The 22,506-nt window shown below is 40.6% G+C and overlaps 1 long non-coding RNA gene across 2 annotated transcripts in view; it reads left to right on the forward strand.

Annotated features, from left to right (window-relative positions):
• LOC111557119 overlaps positions 1-22,506 on the forward strand; it is a 127,700-nt gene that overhangs the window by 82,026 nt on the left and 23,168 nt on the right. Inside the window, exon 10 of one of the 2 annotated variants that reach the window (XR_006587318.1) lies at positions 5,279-5,349. The exons of the other annotated variant lie outside the window; for it this stretch is intronic. This is a non-coding gene — a long non-coding RNA (uncharacterized LOC111557119). The remainder of the gene's footprint in view (positions 1-5,278; positions 5,350-22,506) is intronic. 2 annotated transcript variants of the gene reach the window in all.

Here is a 22,506-nt window from a genome sequence, read left to right on the forward strand (position 1 = left end):
TTTAAGATTATGTGTGTGAATGCATGAACATATCTCAAAAGATAACATCTGACTATAGTTTTCTCTGAATGGTATTCTTTTTTTTTAATATCAAATTTATTGTCAAACTGGTTTCCATACAACCCAGTGCTCATCCCAACAGGTGCCCTCCTCAATACCCATCACCCACCCACCCTTCCCTCGCACCCCCCAACTACCTTCAGTTTGTTCTCAGTTTTTAAGAGTCACTTATGCTTTGGCTCTCTCCCTCTCTAACCGTCCCCCCCCTGCCACCTTTTTTTTCTTCTTCCCCTCCCCCATGGACTTCTGTTAAGTTTCTCAGGATCCACATAAAAGTGAAAACATATGGTATCTGTCTTTCTCTGTATGACTTATTTCACTTAACATAACACTCTCCAGTTCCATCCACGTTGCTACAAAGGGCCAAATTTCATTCTTTCTCGTTGCCACGTAGTATTCCATTGTGTATATGAACCACAATTTCTTTATCCATTCATCAGTTGATGGACATTTAGGCTCTTTCCATAATTTGGCTATTGTTGAAAGTGCTGCTATAAACATTGGGGTACAAGTGCCCCTGTGCATCAGTACTCCTGTATCCCTTGGGTAAATTCCTAGTAGTGCTATTGCTTGGTCATAGGGTAGATCTATTTTTAATTTTCTGAGGAACCTCCACACTGCTTTCCAGAGCGGCTGCACCAGTTTGCATTCCCACCAACAGTGCAAGAGGGTTCCCGTTTCTCCACATCCTGTCCAGCATCTATAGTCTCCTGATTTGTTCATTTTGGCCACTCTGATGGCATGAGGTGATATCTGAGTGTGGTTTTGATTTGTATTTCCCTGATGAGGAGCAACGTTGAGCATCTTTGCATGTGCCTGTTGCCCATCCGCATGTCTTCTTTAGAGAAGTGTCTATTCATGTTTTCTGCCCATTTCTTCACTGGATTATTTGTTTTTTGGGTGTGGAGTTTGGTGAGCTTTTTACAGATTTTGGATACTGGCCCTTTGTCCGATACGTCATTTGCAAATATCTTTTCTCATTCTGTCCGTTGCCTTTTAGTTTTGTTGATTGTTTCCTTTGCTGTGCAGAAGCTTTTTATCTTCATGAGGTCCCAATAGTTCATTTTTCCTTTTAATTCCCTTGCCTTTGGGGATGTGTCAAGTAAGAAATTGCTGCAGCTGAGGTCAGAGAGGTTTTTTTCCTGCTTTCTCCTCTAGGGTTTTGATGGTTTCCTGTCTCACATTCAGGTCCTTTATCCATTTTGAGTTTGTTTTTGTGAATGGTATAAGAAAGTGGTCTAGTTTCATCCTTCTGCATGTTGCTGTCCAGTTCTCCCAGCATGAATGGTATTCTTAAGTTAGCGTAATGTAAAGTTAACTTTATTTTGGTGTATGGTTCATATAAATGTGTTCACATGTTAACACACGTGTGGATTCATCCAACCACCACTACAATTAAGATACAGAACAGTTCTGCCACCCCCAAACCTTCCCTTCTGCTCCCCCTTTGTAGACATACCCTTCCCCAACACTAACCCCTGGAAACCACTCTCTTCTCTGTGCCTACAGTTTTGCTCTTTCCAAAATATCATTTAAGTAGAGTCATGATATGTCATCTTTTGAGACTGGCTTCTTTCACTCAGTAAAATGCTCTGAATATTCATCCATATTGTTGTTTGCAAATTCTTTCATACCTGAGCAATAATCATTTTATGAATATACCAGAATTATTTTATCTATTAACCGATATTGAAGGACATTGGAGTTGTTTCTAGTTTGGCAATTATGAATACAACTGCTGGAAACATTTTTGCAGAGTTCTGTGTAAACATAAGTTTTCATTTTTCTAGGGAGAAAGATAGGAGTGCAGTTTCTAGTTCATATGATAAGTGTATATTTTATTTTTTAAGAAACTGCCAAGGGGGTTATCAGAGTGGCTGTACAATATTTGGTAGAACATTTCAGTTGCTCCCATCTTCTCCATAACTTGGTATTGTCAATCAAGTGTTTTGAAACCCTTCTCATAGGTGAGAAGTAGTATCCTGTGGTTTTAATTTGCATTTTCTCAATAGCCAATCATGTTGAACATCTTTTCGTGTGCTTATTTGACATCAGTATGTTTTCTTTGGTGATTTGTCTATTCAAATCTCATGGAAGACCAATTTGCATGGAGCACAGTTTGGGAGCCATTTTCTTTCTTTTGTTTTTATTTTTTAAATGTTTTTTATTTTATTTTGAGAGACAGAGTTTGAGTGGGGAAGGGGCAAAGACAGAGAGAGAGGGAGACACAGAATCCGAAGCAGGACTCAGGCTCCAAGCTATCAGCACAGAGCCCAACACAGGGCTTGAACTCATGGACTGTGAGATCATGACCTGAGCCGAAGCCGGACGCCCAACTGACTGAGCCATCCAAGTGCCCTGAGCCATTTTCTAATTCAGAGAAGAAGAAATTATGTGCCACAGAGCAGGGCAAGACATCAGATTTGTCATGGAGATCCCATTACATTGGGCCTAAATAAGCTAGAATTTCCTCCAGATCTTCTTTTATGAATTCTTTTTATGAATTTGGCATTTAAAGAGAAGAGTGGAAATAGATAGGGAAAAAATCTAAATAACAAATCAGGTTATAAATACTGGCATCTATCTAATTATAAGGGCAAACTCTAATAATTGCATTATTTCTTAAAAAAAATTTTAACGTTTATTTATTTTTGAGACAGAGAGAGATAGAGTGTGAGCAGGGGAAGGGCAGAGAGAGAGGGAGACACAGAATCTGAAGCAGGCTCCAGGCTCTGAGCTGTCAGCACAGAGCCCTGAGATGGGGCTTGAACCCACAAATTGCAAGATCATAGGTTGAAGTCGGATGCTCAATCGACTGAGCCACCCAGGCACCCCTGCCCTATTTCATTATTTCTTCATATTACTAGTGAAAAATATGGAAGCATAAAGAGTCAATAGCTGTTCCAGAGAAGTCTTATCTTCTTTAGATATAAATAATAAAAAAGAAACTAACCCATGATCTATATAAAATACTACAAGAAAAAAATAAAAGGGAAAAGTTAGGAAAAACTATGGTAAAATCAGAAAAATACTACCATAGAACTGGTAAAAATTGTGGCCGAAAGTTTAACTATGATTTTTAAAAGAGAAAAAAACATGTGTTGTCAAAACTCAAGAAAGAAGTATGCATGTGTATGTGAGGGAGAGAAGCCATAACTCATCACAGAAATGAAAAATAAATTAGAAAACTCACAAGAGAGAATAGATTGTGCTGAAAACAGGATAAATAACATAAGGAGTCAAAATACAGAAAGTAAACAACATTAAGTTGAAATAGAGAGAGGATGAAAGCAAGTTAGAGAGAGAATGATAGATGGGACAGGCAAATGAAATCCAACATATGTACAATTGTTGTTTCCCTAAGGAATAAAAAGGAAATAATTGTCAGAACAAATATTTAAAGATGCAATTCAAGAAACTTCCCTGAAATAAAACTTGAATTTACATAATGATAAAACAAACCCTGAAGAAACACAACTTTGGCAAAATTATAGAAGCAAGAAGAAAACATGACTAAGAGGAAGTGACAGAAATACTATGGGTGTATGAGTGCCTGTGTGTGTGTTTCTGCTGTTGGTTGGAAGGGAGATGTCTGTACTGTGGGGCAGACAACAGCTAGAGGCAGAACAGAAGGCAAATTGGAAAAAAAAGTTTTTGAGTTCTATGCTTGCTTTTTCCTCTCCCCAGGATTATTTTGAGGCAGCCATGGTCTGCCCCTATCTTAGTCACCTGTTGACATTAACAGTCACTATCATCAACAGTGGGATAATAGCAAGGCAACATAAAAGGGTTTCTGGGGTGAAAATATGGACAAAAGCTGTGGGCTGGCTGTCTTCCATTGAGCAATCTATCCACCTCCTCCTCCTCTTGCCACCCTGGGCCGGTGGGCTGATGTCTAGGGGTAAACCTTTTCTCAACTCTGTTTGTCTTTACCGAATTAAAAAAAAATGAATCTATGATCAGAGGAACTGCTTGATGGAAAGGTGGCAAATAGGAGGAGCCTGCAATGATTCTGCAGTGCTTGGAGCTATCTTTCTCTTTTCTCTCTTTCACTTCATAGACTAGAGCTTGAACTTCAGCCCTTCCCTTCTACACATTACTGGAAAGACTAGTTGTCCTAGGAGACATGAGCTCTCAGGCTAGAATAGCTAAATAACCATGGAGTATAATCACTATAAAACAAAGACAACAAATGGAATGGCATACACAACAAAAACAGAATCATCAGAATGGATGGTGCTTTGCAGCCTCTTTCTAGAGCAAGTGCTCCATGGGTTCTGATGAGTATCTGCTGCACCTTACCCACAACAATGGACTGCCTGGACATCTGCATGCAGCCAACCCTGGATATACTACCTCTGTCTCCTATACCCCACCTGATACCCCTAACACGTTGTCTCAGATACACTACCTTTCTTGTGACTCTGCCAAGACCGACAGAAGATGTGCTCCTTGGATGAGCATCAGTGTCAGTACCTGTTGCCAGGGAAAGCGGATTCTAGTTACTTAACCAACTTGTCAGGAAGTCTAGAGCAAGACTGTTCTTCTACTTCTTCCTGTGGTACTTCCTAGTTTTATTGCCACCCCCACCCCTGCCACCATACCCCAGTCTGGAGATACACAGTCTTGTCTGCCAAGAATGTGAGCTTCTTTTAAATTGGGTCAATGCTACCTGAGGTAAGGGCTGTGTCACTCTAGATAAATCTGAAGCCACATGGAGACATGGGTTTCTTTTGCCTAGAACAACAGCTTATCCTCAACACATACCAGAACTGAGCATCTTCCTATATACTATTGTGATGGTAGATCAGCAAACCCAAGCCAAAGATGTGGATTTCTCCTCTACCCCAACTTTCCTTCTATTTTATGTGGTAGCCTTTGATGCGGAGGCTAGTCTGGCAGGTGAGCAGAGTATGGGGACATATGGTCACCAAAAGAGTGCTGAACCCATGACAAACTGTTTGGGGATTGGTATAATTGGGTGAGGGGACCAGGGATTGGTATCTTGGGAGAGTCACACCCAGACATCCAGGAAGGCCGGTGGCATCAGCAGGGGTAAAATGTAGGGTTTTTTGTGAAACTTGTCTTGCTAGTCCCTGATGCCTCCTTAGCTGTAGGTTTTAGGAATCAGAATTCACTCTTGGAGGGGCTTGTTTCTTTCTGCAGAATTAAACACAGTTCATTTGATGAAATGATGTTTCATGAATCTTTTCATCAGGTCTTTTACATGTAGTGTGGGTCACGTGATGGAGAAAAGACATTTAAGGGAGTCATGGAAGAGATCAGCTGGTAAGTATGGTGATGAATTACAGGGATGAGTGCTAGGCATTCTTTCAAGCTTGTCATGAATTAATTCTTGGAGCCTGTGTGAGATTGGTGACATTTCCAGACAGCATAATTTGAAGATGATTGGAGATCTCATATCCTTTGAAGGTAGGCTCTTCTCTTAAAATGTTAAAAAAATAAAACAGAAGAGCTTGCCCGATGAGAGCCTCAGAACAGTCTGGCTGCTGACACGTCTGTCCATCTAGCATCACTCAGGATGAGCAATGTGTCTATTTGAATTGGTTTTGAGACACAGACAGTGAGATGGCCAAATTGTCAGCTGGCAAATTGGATAAGCTTGTGATTCTGCCTCTTGGGAAGGATGACATACATTTCAGTATGTCTAAGCCTTGTTTTTTAAAATTCTTGGTGAATTTAAAATATCAAGCTGGCAGGGTGGCTCAGATTGCTTAAACAGAAAAGATTCATTGAGCTTACCTCCCTACCTGCCAATACCTAAGCTTCTAGAACCTTGTGCTGTCGCCCCACAGCCAGGCAGAGCTCTTGGCTGCTCAGTTGTCATGAGAAATCATGACACATGCCATCCATGCTGTTCAAGACCGTGGGCTTCTCTCTTCTCTAAAGGTCTTCACCTCTTCTCTGAGAGGTGGCTAGGTGGCAAGGGAAGTTGCAGTTTTTGGTGTTCCTGGGGCTAGGGAGAAGAGAACAACTGACTTACCATCTCCTACTCAGAGTGACATTCTCAACGCCACAGGCCAGAATCAAATCTCAGCATTCATTTGTCCAGTTGAGCAGTTTCATGATGATAACCTTCTGTCACTCTTTGAAGGCTTTTAACCAATTTAATGAGAGGATGGAATTTTTTTAAAAATAAACTTTCAGTTTGGAACAATTTCAGACTTATAGAAAAATCGTAAAGAAAGTTCCTCTAAATATCCATCACCCAATATTTCCTAATGTACTCTCTTTAAAAGCCATGGTTCAATCTTAAAACTAAGAGATAATGATTGGTACACAACTGTTAACTGAAGTCCAAATTTTGTGTGGATTCCACCTTTTTTTCTACCAATGTCCTTTTTCTATTTCAGGACCCCATCCAGGGTACTACACTGCATTTATACTGTATGTCTCCCTAGTTTCCTCTGGTCCTTCTCAGTTTTTCAGTCCTTCTTGTTTTTAAAACCTTGACACTTATGAGGAGTGACTGGTTAGATATTTGGTAGGATGTCCCTCCATTTGGTTTTCTCTGATGTTTTCCTCATGCAGATACTGGGAATATGAAATTTTGGGGAAAAACCCCACAAAAGTGAAGTGTTCTTCTTATCTCTTTATATCAGGGGTTATACACTAACAATATGACTTATCACTGATGATGGCAATTTTGATTACTTAGTTAAGAGAGTGTTTTTCCAGGACTCTCCATTGAAAGTTACTATGTTTTGTTTTCCATTTTCTGTTCTTTGGAAGGCAGTCACTAAGTTCAGGTAGGGAATTAAACTTCACTCTCTGGATAGGGGAATGTCTATATATGTTATTTAGAATTCTAGAAAGAAGATATAGCTCTCTTATTTATTTGGTTATTTATATTATTTATATTAACATGGATGCATGTATATTTATTTTATACTTTGAGTTATTATTCAATACTATGTATTTATTTTGTTGCTTAAAGTATTTCAGCTTTAGCCATCGGGGGCTCTTCCAGGTTGGTTCCTATGTCCCTTTGATAAGACCCCATCCTTTTTGTTCTTTTGAATCCTTTCTTGCTTTCTGGCACTATAAAATGCCCCAGGGTCATGTTGTATTTTCTTTATCCCAATCTCAGAATAAAGCATTTCTCCAAGGAGCCCTGGTTCCTTTTAGTGGATGGTGGTATTAGAAACCAAGATCTAGGCACAGATGTGCTTCTTGCCATCAGACTGTCACTGCTCCTAGGCCCTCTCAAGGACAGAGCTAGGAAACTTATATATGCCTAGTAACCAGTGTATATACACATATCTATAATTGTTTCTGTGCATGTCTCTCTGTATATATTAAGCTACATGGGAGTTCATACTGATGTCTGACTAATCAAGTGCCAGATGGTTCATGCTCTCCTTACTCCCTTTCTCTGACGCTGAAACGCACAGCTCAGAAGAGAAAAGATTTGACATCTCTCATAGTTTAATTATTTGTATATAGAAGAATTTAAACCCTCTTGTGTATATCTGAGTGTTCACCAGGAAATCTTAATTTTTTTTTTTTTCAACGTTTATTTACTTTTGAACAGAGAGAGACAGAGCACTAATGGGGGAGGGGCAGAGAGAGAGGGAGACACAGAATCCGAAGCAGGCTCCAGGCTCCGAGCCATCAGCCCAGAGCCTGACGCGGGGCTTGAACTCCCGGACCGCGAGATCGTGACCTGGCTGAAGTCGGACGCTTAACCAACTGCACCACCCAGGCGCCCCAAGGAAATCTTAAAAAAAAAATCATTGGTTTATCCCAAACTTCCGACTCCGTAAGAAAATGTTAATTTGTCTACTATATATATATATGTGTGTGTATATATATATATATATATATATATATATATATACACACATATATATATATTGGTGACTGGAGATAGAAGCAAAGTCCAGTGTGCCCTCTGAAACATCACAGAAAAGTTTATCATCTGGTCAGTGGAATATTTAGCATATTTTGTTGTTTTCAAATTCTCTGAAAAATTAGGAAATTCTTAAAGGATGTGTGAAAATCTCAGTCCAGCATGGTAGAAAGTAGGTGTAAATATTGGGTGAGTCTCTAATTTTTTTAACAGCTTTATTGATATACAATAAACTGCACATATTTAAAGAATTTGACAAATTTTCACATGTGGATACATCCATGAAGCTATCACCACAATCAAGACAATGAAAATATCTTTTATCTCAAAAGCTTCCCCCCGGCCCTGGGTAAATTTTAACAAGTTGGTGAATTTGCAAATACATAATCTGAAAAATGAGAATCAATAGTATTTGTCCGTCTTTATGTCAATACCACCCTGTCTTTGATTACTATATATTAAGTCTTGACAGCAGGTAATGTTAATTCTCCTATTTTGTTCTTCTTTTTAAAGTTTTCGGCTGTAAATTTAGCAGTATCGCACACATTTTTAGCTTTATCAGCATCCCACAAATTTTTATATGTTTAAAATTCATACGTTTAAAATTTACTTCAGTATAAAATGCCTTTTAATTCCTTTTTGATTTCTTTCTAATTAAATTTTTTTAACATTTATTTATCTTTGAGACAGAGAGAGACAGAGCATGAATGGGGGAGGGGCAGAGAGAGAGGGAGACACAAAATCGGAAGCAGGCTCCAGGCTCTGAGCCATCAGCCCAGAGCCTGACACGGGGCTCGAACTCACGGACCGTGAGATCGTGACCTGAGCTGAAGTCGGACGCTCAACCGACTGAGCCACCCAGGCGCCCCTGATTTCTTTTTTAGTGTATGGGTTTTGGGAAATGTATAATTTTCGTTTCTAATATTCAGAGATTTTTTTCAAAGATCATTCTGTTATTTATCTCTTATTTAATTCCACTGTGTTCAGAAGCTATATTTCATATAACTTAAATCCTTTATTTTTATTGGGGCTTTTTTGTGGTCTAGAATGTGGTCTATCTTGGTAAACGTTCCATACACACTTAAGAAGAATGTGTATTCTGCCGTTTGGTGGAAAACTTTATAAGTGTCAATTAAGTCAAGTTAATCTATAGCATTGCTGAGATCTCCTGCATTTTTACTGATTTTGTCTGATTATTCTGTCCACTACTGAGAAAGGGATATTGAACTATACCCTTACATCAAACTCTGTAAATATAAAATAGTGGATTTGTCTATTTTGTCTTAGTTTATCAGTTTTTGCTTCCTTTATTAGGTGCTCTGTTACTAGGCACATCAATGTTCAGAATGGTTGTGCACCCTTGGTTAACTAATCCTTTTATCATTATGAAATGACTTTATGCTTGGTAATATTCTTTGCTCTAATATATGCTTTGTCTGATATTAACACTGATATACCAACTTCCTTTAGATTGTTACTATCATGGTATATCATCTCCCATTTTTACACCATACCAACGATTTCTGTACTAACATTTGAAGTTCATTCCCTGAAGGCAGCGTATAGTTGGGTCTTACTTTTTTTTTAAATTGAATTTGACAACCTCTACCTTCCAAGTGTGATATTTAGAGTATTTCCCTTTAATGTGATTATTATTACAGCCAGGTCTAAATCTATCACCTTGCCACTTGTTTTCTACATATCCATGTTCACTATTTTTTTCTCTTCTTTTGTCTTCGTTTTGATTAATTAAAAAATTTTAAGTCTTTTTTATTGACTGATTAGCTATAATGTTTTGTTGTTTCAGTGGTTGCTTCAGGTTTAGAGTATACCTCTTTTACTGACCCCTGTCTACCTTCAAATGACATTTTACTACTTCATGTTAGTAAAGTGATGGGTACCTTATAAAGTATAATCTGATTGCCCAGAAGCTTCAGGTCAAGTAGGTATTAACATCCTCATTTAACAGTGAAGAAAGGGAAACTTAGAAGAATTACATAGTTTTCTCCAGATCAATCAGCTAGAATTTAAATTTGGGGAAGAAGATGAGACAGTGTCACTATATTTCACCTTGATAGGTTTATAGGCTAGTGAAGAGGAAAATGGCTATGTGTAGCATCTCAGCTGAGGAGACTTGGCTTTGAAACTCCCCATCTATTTCATGAATCCCAAATGTTCAGAGACCATCTGAACCAGTTATTGACATGTGCTTTTGATCCGTTTTTAAAATTAGAAATTAAGTCTCATGACTACAAAGATACAGCTGGATATGAATGTTTTCAAAAAATGCAACAATGAATTCCTTCTGTCTGTGATGTCCTTCCTCTCCTGGAAATTCTTCTTATTTTTTTTTTTTTTCTGTTCAGTGCTTCTTTATCTAGGAGTCCATTTCCCCCCCTCTATTCTGAAGTTTTCATTTGACTCTGATGTGAAACATATTCCCTCCCGAGGATACCACGAAGCTCCCACGGTGGCTGGAATGCAACTGAGTGTGGACAAAGGTGACAGATACCAGTACGTCATATTTTTTCAGGGAGTGAGATAGGGGCATGTTCCAATGTGGCCAACTTATAGGAAGGAAAGAGCCTATCTTTAGTTAATTAATAAGTGACCTCTCAGCAAAATTTGATGGCGTAAAAAAATTCAGTTAGCCTAAATTCAATGGTTTCTATGTGAGGCTTATAAATGTCAGAATAACTATTCTTTTAAATGTTTATTTCTGAGAGAGAAAGGGAGAGAGAGAGAGAGCACACACAAGTGGGAGTAGGCAGAGAGAGAGAGGGGGGGGGACAGAGAATCCCAAGTGGGCTCTGTACTGATAGCAGAGAGCCTGATGCAGGGCTCAAACTTGTGAACTCATGACCTGAGCCGAAGTCAAATGCTTAAACTGACTGAGCCACCCAGGTGCCCCACTATTTTTTACTTATACAATTTCAGCATCCAGGACCACTCTTTAATGAAGGGCTTAACCATTCAATAATGAAAGAAAATCTAAGCCAGTAGCTATTAACTTGGGGTCCCTGGAACCCCCTAGGAGTCTATGGATGCTCTTTGGGTGTATGTATACATTCTCTGTCTAGGGATGAAGGTCCATGGTTTTCACCAGCTTCTTAAAGGGAGCTGTGACTCAAGAGAGCTCAAGAATTTTTATATTAAGGGCACTTTTCTCCAATTTTAGAGAAAATATTCAAAGTAGCCCAATAAAGGTGACAAGATTTAGTCAGCAAGTGTAATTCAGGCACCATTTATAACATATCTATTTGAGACTGTAAAATGGTAGGTTACGAACTTGGATTTTACCCATGGGGGTTTTTATATTAAGTTAACATCAGATTCATATAAGCCAATACAATGGAATAAAAATTTAATTAGTTTGAATACTCAAGTAACCCAACTGTTTTCCGGCACTCAATTTTTCGTATATAGGAGGCAAGTGAGAAGAAAGAAAATTATTATCTATTGGTCAACACAATGCCTTTGGAATATTTTGAGGTCCTGTGACTTCCATGTTGTTGGTTCCTCTTGCACAGAACTAGAGATGGTCAGAAAGATGATCCTGAAGCATAATATGATCAAAGCCTTCAAAGATTAAACTTTTGAAAGCAGCAAGTTGGGTTAATGCACATTATAAAGATTTTAACAAGTGTGGAAATAAGGAGGTTTCCGGTTAACTCGCAAAGAATGAGAAAGTTTAGTCTCTTGTTTCCTGAACAACATTAGTTGGTGAAGTTTTCACAGTAAGAGAGTGTATTTTTATAGCTCTCAATATCTCACAATATTCTTCATTTACTTTTTTTAGTTCTCATGCTAGCCCTTTGAGGTTGGAAGGCATTTGATGAGGAAGGGATGATCTCATTTAAGAATTTGAGGTGAATGAGTCATGGTGGCCTCAATGTCAGGAGACGGGGAGATGGTTCTTAGCAACAACAGCAGCCAACACAATAGAAATTGTTTCAACATGACCACCATTTCAGGAGCACATCATGGCAGAAACCATGCTGTGCTTTTCCCCTTCAGCCTCTAAATGAGATTACTCAGGTACTGTTTCCTTCTGACAGGAGAGAAGCAGGTGACATCCCACATTTTTACGGGGAGCACCCTAGCATGCTGGGCAGCTGGGGCCTCCTATTTCAGTGACAAGTTTCCCCCTCAGAGGCATACATACAATACAGTTTTCTGGCTTTTTTTGTTTTTTCTTCTGAGCATTTCAAACTATGTTAGCTGAGCAGAATCACAGCATTATTGCAAAATCGCTTTGCTCCGGACACACTCCCTGGTCAACGAGGATTAGTGTGCTTACCCTTTCCTGTTCTTTCAGGACTTGGAGTTTTCATAATAATAAGGTAATAATTAACATTTATTGAGCACTTACTGTGTATATGGCATTGTCTGAACAGTGAGTCACTCTCATTATGTATATATTTATTCTAGGAAGTTGGTTCTTTTTACCGGTTCCATTTTAGATGAGAAAGCCAAGACTAGGAAGGATTATTTGACTTGCCCAATTCAGTGGAGCCAGAAAAACCTTAGATCTTGTTTTTTGCTTTCACACCCCACTCTTTTTGCTGTCCTTCCTCCCTCCCTCCCACCCTCCCTTCCTTCTTTCCTTCCTGCCTTCTTTATTCCCTTTCTTCCTTCTTTCCTCCCTCCCTCCCTTACTTTCTTCCTTGCTTCCTCCCTCACTGCCTCCCCACCCCACTCATATAACTTTCTGCTATGGCAAATATTAAACACTTACAATACATAATAGTTTAACAAATGACCATGTGCTCTACTCAGCTTAAACAATTATGTGTTTCTGGGGGCGCCTGGGTGGCTCAGTCGGTTGAGCGTCCGACTTCAGCTCGGGTCATGATCTCACAGTCTGTGAGTTCGAGCCCCGCGTCGGGCTCTGTGCTGACAGCTCAGAGCCTGGGGCCTGTTTCAGATTCTGTGTCTCCCTCTCTCTGACCCTCCCCCGTTCATGCTCTGTCTCTCTCTGTCTCAAAAATAAATACACGTTAAAAAAAAAACACACAATTATGTGTTTCTGGCCACACTCATTTCATCTATAGCCTCATGTACCCCCTTCCATATTACTTAGAAACCAGTCTTAGGTAGGTATATGGCATTTCATCTGTAAATATTACAACATGAATCTGTAGTAGCTCTTGGTGCCCTGTGTCACATCTGGTTGTCTATCTCTGATTTCAACTGCCGCTATGGCAGAATTTCTGGGGGATCTCAGACTCTCACTGACAGTGTAAGTGTCACTGGTCAAGGGTGTGCCATGCATGGTTCCCCTTTCTGCCTCAAAGTCTTCTCTGAAATATAGGGAGTTATCAGTACTGGCATTATCAGCTCATCAGATGGGAAATGAAAATGGGAGATCATGTCCTGGCCTCCTGTGTGCAGATGGACAATTCTGGGGGGCATTCTGTACCCTTCTCAGAGGGCTTCATAGAATCAAATCCCCACTGTCCATTGCTGCGACCCTGATAACACACCCTTTGACTGGCTTTTTGCTCATTCTCTTTGTACTCTCCCTGATGCCTCACTCTTGCTTCCTGGGATCACTCCTCCCCACTCCACCAAAACTACTTGAACCCAGGTCCTTTTCTCTGTCTCTGCTTGTAGGAATAGCTCAATATTTCTAGACCTTTATAAGTCTTTTTAGCGAGCAGAACTAAGAAATATGTTCTGTTTTGTTTGTTTGATTTAAAATAAAATACATCTTGAGTTCATACCAATTCTTTAAATCAACACTGTTTTTCTTAAGGTCTGCTATCTCACAACCATATCTTTCTCCTTCTCTGAGAATCCAGTTCTCAAGAACACCTGAAATAAAAGAATTAGAATATCACATAATTACTTATTTGTTTTATCTCACAATACACATAAATGTCTCAAAATAATAATTTCAACTACCTCAACTAACAATATGATTACTGTAAACAGTTTAAAATTTAGATTTTTGTTTTTTAGCGTTTCTTTTTGTGTTCAGTGTTTATCCCACAAGGGATGTGCCTTTAAAAACACACCTGTTTTCTTTGTGTGTGTATAAAGGAGTATATGGTATAAAAGAGCCTCACCAGAAACCAGGTCTGTTATACACACAACCATGTCCATTTGGAATTCAGAAACTCCTACCAACATACCAGCAAACCAGAGAAGTTTAGTTTGATCTTGAACCAGGCTGAAGTCCCAGCCTTCAGCAATCAGCTATTTCATGCATGAGCCAAGGGATGGCGCTTCAGTGCTGTGGCCCCCCTGTCCCTCTCTTGACAGCAGAAGCCCAACTCAAGGAATTAAGAAATTAAGAAATTCCTTATATCAAAAGTTAAGGGGACATTCTCTCCTTATCTATTAGTTCAGAGACAATCTACCCTTGGAAATAAAGTCTCTCTAATAGGAAAACCAGTCCATGTCTCCTACTCAGCTGATGGGTGCCATTATGCCCAGTGCCCAGGCCCAACTTCTGGGACCAGAGAATCTAGAAACAACCTCTTCCATCAAATGGTCAGACAGCTCCAGGCTAAGGTCTTTGCCACCATCATCTCCAGTCTCTATGTATTGTTCATAATCTCCAAGGCAGACAGCTGTGCTGAAGAGGATGAGATCCCAGAGTCCAAGAACAGGGCATAGCTACTGGTCATCTGAGCCTCCAGAGATGAAGAAGTCAGAATCACATGTGAATGAAAGGATTTCAAACATCTTATGAATAACTGTGGGCCTTAGTGACCTCATGTGGCAGCTCTGTGAACCATGTTCATGGACATCTCAGCAGCATCCTCATTCCTGCATTCCCCAGTGTTCTGTCATTCTTCCATCACTGCGTCACTCTGACAGGCCCTGAGAAGTCATGTGGAGTTTTATGCCACATGGCTCACACATCCAACATCTCTGCAAGTGCTAAGGAAAACATCGGGTGTGATTAATGGAGTCTATTTTGGGTCATGACATCTGTCAGCTAGAGCACATAATGGAAAACAGGGCTTAGGAGGAAGCATATCCAGATTTAGGGGCAAAAAGAAATAAGACAGAAGGTTGGGGTTTGGTTCATTCTGGCCCCTGTACCTGGGCCAGCCTTTCCCATGAGTGCCTGCCAGGTGTCTTGCAAATGCCCTCTGACATCCCCTGTTTTCTGACCTGTTCTCATGTGACTCTCTTGTCCAGACTTTTCATTAAGGATGGTCTTTTCATGACTGCTTAAATGATGAAATCACATCCCAACTCTGAAACAGAACTAAAGGAAGGACTTGGACTTGCTGCCTTTCTATGTCTCCCCTTTTAGTGCCTTCATCTTGTCCTGTCTCAGCTCAAGAACCCATATGGCTCTCCCGCTGCCTGGAGGATAGATTCCAGACTCCACAGTCAGGCACCAAGACTTTCCAACCTTGACTGCCTACAACTCCCCTGTGTGATCCTTCCAGACCAGCCAGATGGCAAATCTGCCACCCAAACATGCTCTGCTCACATTGTCTTCTGCCACAACACCCTAACCTTGGCAGTGATCCTTCACAGTACAGTTTCAGGCCCACCATTTCCTGATCACCCAATCCAAAGTGTTCATTTTTCCTCTGAACCACAACATGGACAGTCTATTCCATGCTCTAGAATTACTTCTTTAAGAACTCAGAGCCTATTGACTTGTCTTGCTAGCATTTGTGTGTGTGCATGTGTGTGAGTGTGTATACATATGCATGTGTGCCTTGACCTCCAACTGACCTAGACGTTCTCTTAAGTGAAGGGCCATGTATCACCTATCTTCTTAAAACTCCTGTAGTCACGAGAGTATATTCATTGTATATGAGGATGTTAAATGGGACTTTTCCTATTGTCTGGAAATTGACAATTAGGACCAAGAAAAGGGCAAAGTTCTGTACCGCAAGTTCTATAGGGAGCCTAAAACATTTGGAAGGACAATGCCTCTTGAGGATTTTAATAGCTCTGCTACTACATCTACCACCTAGTAACCCCCCTCCATTTTGTACCAATGTATACAAATCTGACAACTGGAGGTGGGGTGTGGGATGAGGGAAGGACTCAATGAAAATTGTTAGCATAGTAAACTGTCAGCCTTTCTCCCCTCACTGGGGATGTAGAGAGATGTAGTCATACCCAAAGTTGTAGCAAGTGACGGGGAGACTCTAGTTCCAGAGGAATCACCCCTTGGATGAGGGTATTTCTAAGAGGGAGACAGGTATCACACTTCCTGGTTGGAAGTCTACTTAGTGCAGTCGATGACCTATCCTTTGTGTCTTATTTAAGTAATAAGACAAGAAAGGTGGGTAAAAACAAAAGTGGAAAGATTAACATCAATACTAAAGCAGTGAGCACAACTAAGTTCATGTGCACTTAGCATGAATCAACCAGACATGGGTGGAGAGGGGTGTGTGTGACTCAGGGCCCCACTCCTTACTTAATCAGAAATTCCTAGTATTTGTCTTTTTTATTTTTTATTATTTTTTAAAGATTAAAAAAATTAACATTTATTTATTTTTGAGAGACAGAGAGAGACAGAGCGTGAGTGGGGGAGGGACAGAGAGAGAGAGAGAGGGAGACACAGAATCCGAAGCAGGGTCCAGGCTCTGAGCTGTCAATACAAAGCCCAACGTGAGGCTTGAACCCATGAACCATGAGATCATGACCTGAGCTGAAGTCGGAGCTTAACTGACAGAGCCAACCAGGTGCCCCCCACCTTTTCTTTTAAAATTTTTTTAACATTTATTTATTTTTGAGAGACAGAGAGAGACAGAACATGAGTTGGGGAGGGGCAGAGAGAGAGAGGGAGTAAAGATTTTTTTAATGTTTATTTATTTATTTTGAGAGAGACAGAGACAGCACAAGTAGGGGAGGGGCAGAGAGAGAGAAGGAGACTGAGAATCCTAAGCAGGTTCTGCACTGTCAGCGTGGAACCGGATGTGGGGCTCCAACTCAGAAAATCATGAGATCATATCCTGGGCAGAAACCAAGAGTCAGAGGCTTAACCGACTGGGCCACCCACATATCCTATCATTTTTATTTTTAAAGAAAGAATTTTATGGCCACAAATAATTAAAAACCATTGGCCTAATTTATGTCTCAACCCTATATCCACAGCTACCTGTCCGTGAAGCTGTCATCATTCAAAAAGACACTCAATGAAAAAAAAAATTAACTTCTATAAGTCAGGCTGTATGCCAGACTCTGGGATACAAGGAAGATTAAGGCACAATTAGCAAGTTGGTTCTTGTAGATTTTTTTCTTCCCCCTGCTTGATTCCCTCAAGTTGCATGGGCTGTCTAGAGATAGAAGATTATAAAAATGTTTGGTGCAGGTCAGTGATTCCATCTCTATCCTTGATTTGCAAAACGAATGCTGCCAGTGGGATAGCAGGAGGAAAGAGTATTTCAGACTATTCAGATGTCCCTGGCTTTTTGTTTTAGCTACGCACTGATAAGGTGTTTTTACAAGAGGAGATCTATGGACAATTTAACACACTATGTAGTATCTGAAGGAAGCAGATGATTGACACTTGTCATATTTGCCACTGGGAGCAAATTCTTAGAGGCTCTGAGTTGCCTTCAGTGCTGCCCCAACCTTTTGTGTACTCTCCAAACCCTGGCAATGCCTACAGTGAAGCTCCTCCACTTGGTGATGATGGACGTTCTCTTTGGTGGTTGGAATGTATGGCAGGTGAAATTGCAGGACATGTGAGAGTCTATCAATTTGATTTCCCCTGGAAAAGTAGTCCTGCTTGGTTGAGCAACAGCCGGCCTTGAAGAGGATGGACACAGATCAAGAGAAGGTTAAGATCCCCCAGCCACACATTTCAAACTATAAAACAAATGTGCTGAAAGAAAATAGAGAGCTTTCCCTGGGAACCAGACATGTTATTGATTCATCAGTCTGGTATTAAAAAAAGGAAAGAAAAGTTTAAAAAGTTCCTGGTTTCTCCTTTGTCACCTGGTGGTTACCCTGCCTCGGGATAGGCAGCAGGAAATTCAGCCTACAGGAAAATGCATGATAAGCTTTGTATCATTAGCCTGAATTCTCTCCTTTCCCCTCTGTTTCTTCCCCAGAAATTCAGAAAATGTCCATTATCTATTTTGCTGGGCTTTTCTTCTACCCCTCCTTGTGCTGAAGCCCAACTTTGGTCACACTGACTCCCTGAGTGTCCTTCAAATTGTGCTGGGCTCTGTCTGGAGCAGCCTTCCCTGCTTCTTACCTGGATGATACCTTCTCATCCTTTAGTTCACTGCTCAGAACATAACCCCCTCTCTGGGGATTTCCTGGGTGGATTGGCTGCTCTTCTGGTCTGTTGAGGAGTCTACCACCTTTTCAAGACTGAAGGCTCCTTGAGGACAAACAGTATCAAGATTGATGCTCCACACCCAGTGCCAAATCCTGCAGCTAGATCACAGGAAGTGTTAATTTAGCTAAATTTGTTGAATCAAAGACAAATTATGAGATGAAAGTGTATTTTGGGTGTGAAGTCTTCTCAAACCATGATGACCAAGACTTAGCCATCTTGCTTGAACATCTGCCTGTTATCTTTCATACAATTCATTAAGCCCAATCTACCAGGTAAGATCTTCCAGGCTTGGGTGTTTAATGTTGTCCAGCAAACAGGTGGCCCAGTCAGACCTTCCCTCCCCTGGATTGGTTGGATCCCCTACCTTCAACCAGCACCCATAGTGATCTTCCCAGTGCAATCATCAGGCCATGTCTCACAACAGGTTAGCCTCCTCTCATCACTGCCAATGGATTCATGTCTCAATGACTTAGTGAAGCATCCAAGTCTCTTTGTAGTTATAACTCAAGTGGTCTTCCCACCTCCATTTTGTGCCTCAGTTTCTTCATTCTCCCAGAAATGCTGCTTTGATTCTAGTCATATGAATTAAGATGTTTCTTTTGTCAGAAGGTTCTACTCTTCTCTGCCTGGAGAATTTCAAGTCTTCCTTTATGAACCAGCACACTCTCTCTGAGAAGTATTTGTATATTTCTTCAGAGAGATCTCTCCAGTTACTATTTTACATGGCCATAACAGTTTGTCATGTTGACCCTAGTATAACTGGGGAGGTAGAGGTTTTAGAAGGGAAACCCCGCGCTGTGCAATAAATGATGCTTTTGCACATTTTGTGCTTTGGCCATTGCAGTACTATTCCTTTACCTATAAATCATTTATGATAGGGCCTCATTCAATACTTGTTGAAAAAGAGTAGCGGGTAAACAGAAAAGGCTAGAGAGTGTTATTCCACGGAGTCTATCATTCCTCTAAAGAAGTGAGGAACATGGCTGCAAGTCATTAAGGAGACAAGTCTGCTTGTTGTCACTCTGGTTTCTGCTCAAAAGACATCTCCTTCAAGAGGCCTTGCTCGGTGAGTACCCATCTACAGGTCATCCGTTGCTCTGCCTTATTTCTTTGTGACACATTCTACCATCTGAAATCATCTTCTGCATTTAATTGTTTACATGGGTGTGCATGATGTTTCTCCCCAGAATGTGGCTCTATAAAGGCAAGGATTTACTCTTCCTTATTCACCACTGTGTCCCCAGGCACAGAAGCCATGCATGCTGTGTTCTCCCATATTTACAAATTGGTAAATATTTGTTGGTCGACAAAATAAAGCCAATGAGGAACATACTTCAAGAATTATTAGGGCCAGTTAGATTAGCAGCTTCCTCTCTTAGGGATATTTGTGGGACTGTGGAACTCTGCACAGGACTTGAAAATGACTGTGAGTACCTAAATGGGCTAAGTTGCTATCAAACCAGATACATCTCAGGGTAAAATCTGAGATGCTTAGACTAGCATCTGGCCATCTGACTACCAAGTACATCTGCCATCTAAAAGAGAAGTCCACCATAATAACTTGTAGACTTCTATAATCTGCAAAATATTCCCATTTTTTGTGATTTTTTTCTTGATCACCTAATTCCCCAAACACATTAACCTTAAACTCCTTAAAATGAAAAATGGGTGTAGGATGGAAAGGAAGGGAAGGAGGAAGGGAAGGAAGGATAGCTATTTAAAACAAATACGGCTGTTCCTTTGTATGACTTCATATTTAATGTTGCAGGATGGTCATTTGGGTGCATTTTACCAAGAATAATTGTGTTAGCTTAGAAAGATAGAGAAAAAATATTTTTCTTACCTAGTTACCAAAGCCTAGCTCAAATGCAACCCCCTCCATGGCCATTTCTGATTATGGCAGTCTTTATTTTGCCTTTTTCTAGTCTGAATTCCCTATGGAATTGGCACCACTAACTTGAACCCTTAACTGAAGACTGTCTTTCATTAGTGCCATTTCCTCCCATGTTTCTGCAGAGGGCTTTGTGCTCACTAGGGATAGATGCTGTCCCTTAGGATCAATATATTTCCACAGCAGGAGCACCAGGTGAGCCTTCACTTTAGTTGTGATGGTTGACTCATGCCAAAGCACACAGATGGCCTTGGCCAGAGTACTATATATATATGTGGTCTCATTTAATCCTTGCAGCAACTATCTAGGGGTAGATAGTATTTACAGAAAGGATATTGAGGGTCAGAGAGGTTGAACCATCTGCCCAAAGCCCCACAGTTCATAAGAGCAGAACTAGGGTTCTACCAGGATTTTATCTTGTGCCTTTTCTCCTATACCTGACTTGGAGAACATGCTTCTGGCAGAAGAATACTCAAAGCCAGGCTCAGTGACAATTGATAGTGGAAATGGAATCTTGTCTCTGCAACGATTTCCATTCTCCGTCCTGTACATGTGTTACTGCTTCCGGTTGGCTTCTAAGTGCCAGCAACAAATGGCATTCTACCTCAGGGCCCGTTAGAGGTCGCAAGTAGGGGAACTATGTGTACCTGCAACTGTGCCAAAATTCACTGGGTAGGAACATGACAAAGGCTGTTGTATTCTACTGTGTTCTGTCTTGGGGACTCAGAGCAGTGGGGCGTGGGTGGGGGGGGAAGGAACAGGGAGAGAAGGCTGGCAAGGAGTTTGAAGTTCCTGCTGGCAGTAGACCTGATATTCCTTCCCTTGAGTTCATCAGATACAGCAGCTTAACATCCTGGGGATAAAAGACATATGTCCTCCTAATTTTAGGAGAAACTCTACTTTTAGATATTTAAATTCAAAAGTTTTTCTTGATCAGAAAGATCAGATTTTAAATTGTTTATCTTTTTCACCAGAATTGTAAAGAAGAAAGTAAAAGTCACTTGTATAGAAAAGTCATTTGTATAACAAATGTTACTAACGGTTACTCTGTTAGATCATTATTTTTTAAACATAGCTGGGATCATGCTTTATGTATATATAGCTCTTAATCCTGATTTATTCACTTAACACATCATAAGCTTTCTTCTCCTGCCCTTAGATATTCTTCATGAGCATAATTTTCATTGACAGCATCATAATTACCTTATGGACATACCATAATTTGCTACCATTTTTCTAACATTGGACATTTAACTTCTTTCCAGTGTTGTGTTTCATTGTGTGCCTGGTAGTTGTCATGGTGGTTTTGTTTTTATGGTGGTCACTGGGAGGTCACCAACGTGTTCATCATCCTAAGACCATCCTGGATAGCCATTCTAAATTTCCACGTATTTGTCATGTAATGATACCGTGTGAGCGCTTGGGAAACTCCCCTAGGAGGTCATTATGGCTGAACAGTGGTCCACAAGAACTTTAAACATAGTCTTTGCACATTTATGCTTTCCAGGAAAGAGTTGCCTTCCCCCAACTAAGTTTTCTGAGTTAATGCCGTTCTCCAGGGAAGCCTATGGGGAAACAAGATTTCTTATTTAATGATGTGCCATCAGCTCACTTAGTGCTGATTTTACATCACCCAACAGAGGTTTGGACACAATATTCTCTTACTTTTGTGTATTTTCCTGTGGATGGTTCCTTGGAATAATGATGTTAACACCTCCAGGAGAGTTGACACTCAAGCCTAAAGTGGGGATTATCATTGAAAGCATCATGATTATGCAAATCTAATCAAACTTTTCTTTTTGGCAAAATTTGTTACCATCTTTTAAAATTCATTCCATGCCTTATTCCTACCACCACCTGAATACAGTAAGCTGGTAAAGTCACTGCAGTCTTCTCAAAAAGTGACATTGAGACAGGGTGCAGAGGCTAGGGGATTTTTAAAAAAAAATTTTTTTAACGTTTATTTATTTTTGAGACAGAGAGACAGAGCATGAACGGGGGAGGGTCAGAGAGAGGGAGACACAGAATCTGAAACAGGCTCCAGGCTCTGAGCTGTCAGCACAGAGCCCGACGTGGGGCTCGAACTCACGGACCGCGAGATCACGACCTGAGCTGAAGTCGGCCGCCTAACCGACTGAGCCACCCAGGCGCCCCTTCTTTTTTTTGGGGGGGGGGATTTTTAAAGAGACAATTACGAGATGGGGCAGATTCTGCTGAGGTGCCCATCCATCTGGTTCTTTGGCCTTGCTGGTGGCATGCCTCTGTACCCTGTGGTTTCCTGCACTTGCCTTCTGTGGAGAGGCACCACGTTCTTTGGATCTTCTCCAGACCTTATAATCCCAAATGGAAATTATGGAACGTTTTGAGGTCTTAGAGCCAAGAAGTGACCTGGGGGTGCTTTGGCCT

This window comes from Felis catus, chromosome D2 (assembly GCF_018350175.1).
Source record: "Felis catus isolate Fca126 chromosome D2, F.catus_Fca126_mat1.0, whole genome shotgun sequence".
Classification (NCBI taxonomy): Eukaryota; Metazoa; Chordata; class Mammalia; order Carnivora; family Felidae; genus Felis; species Felis catus.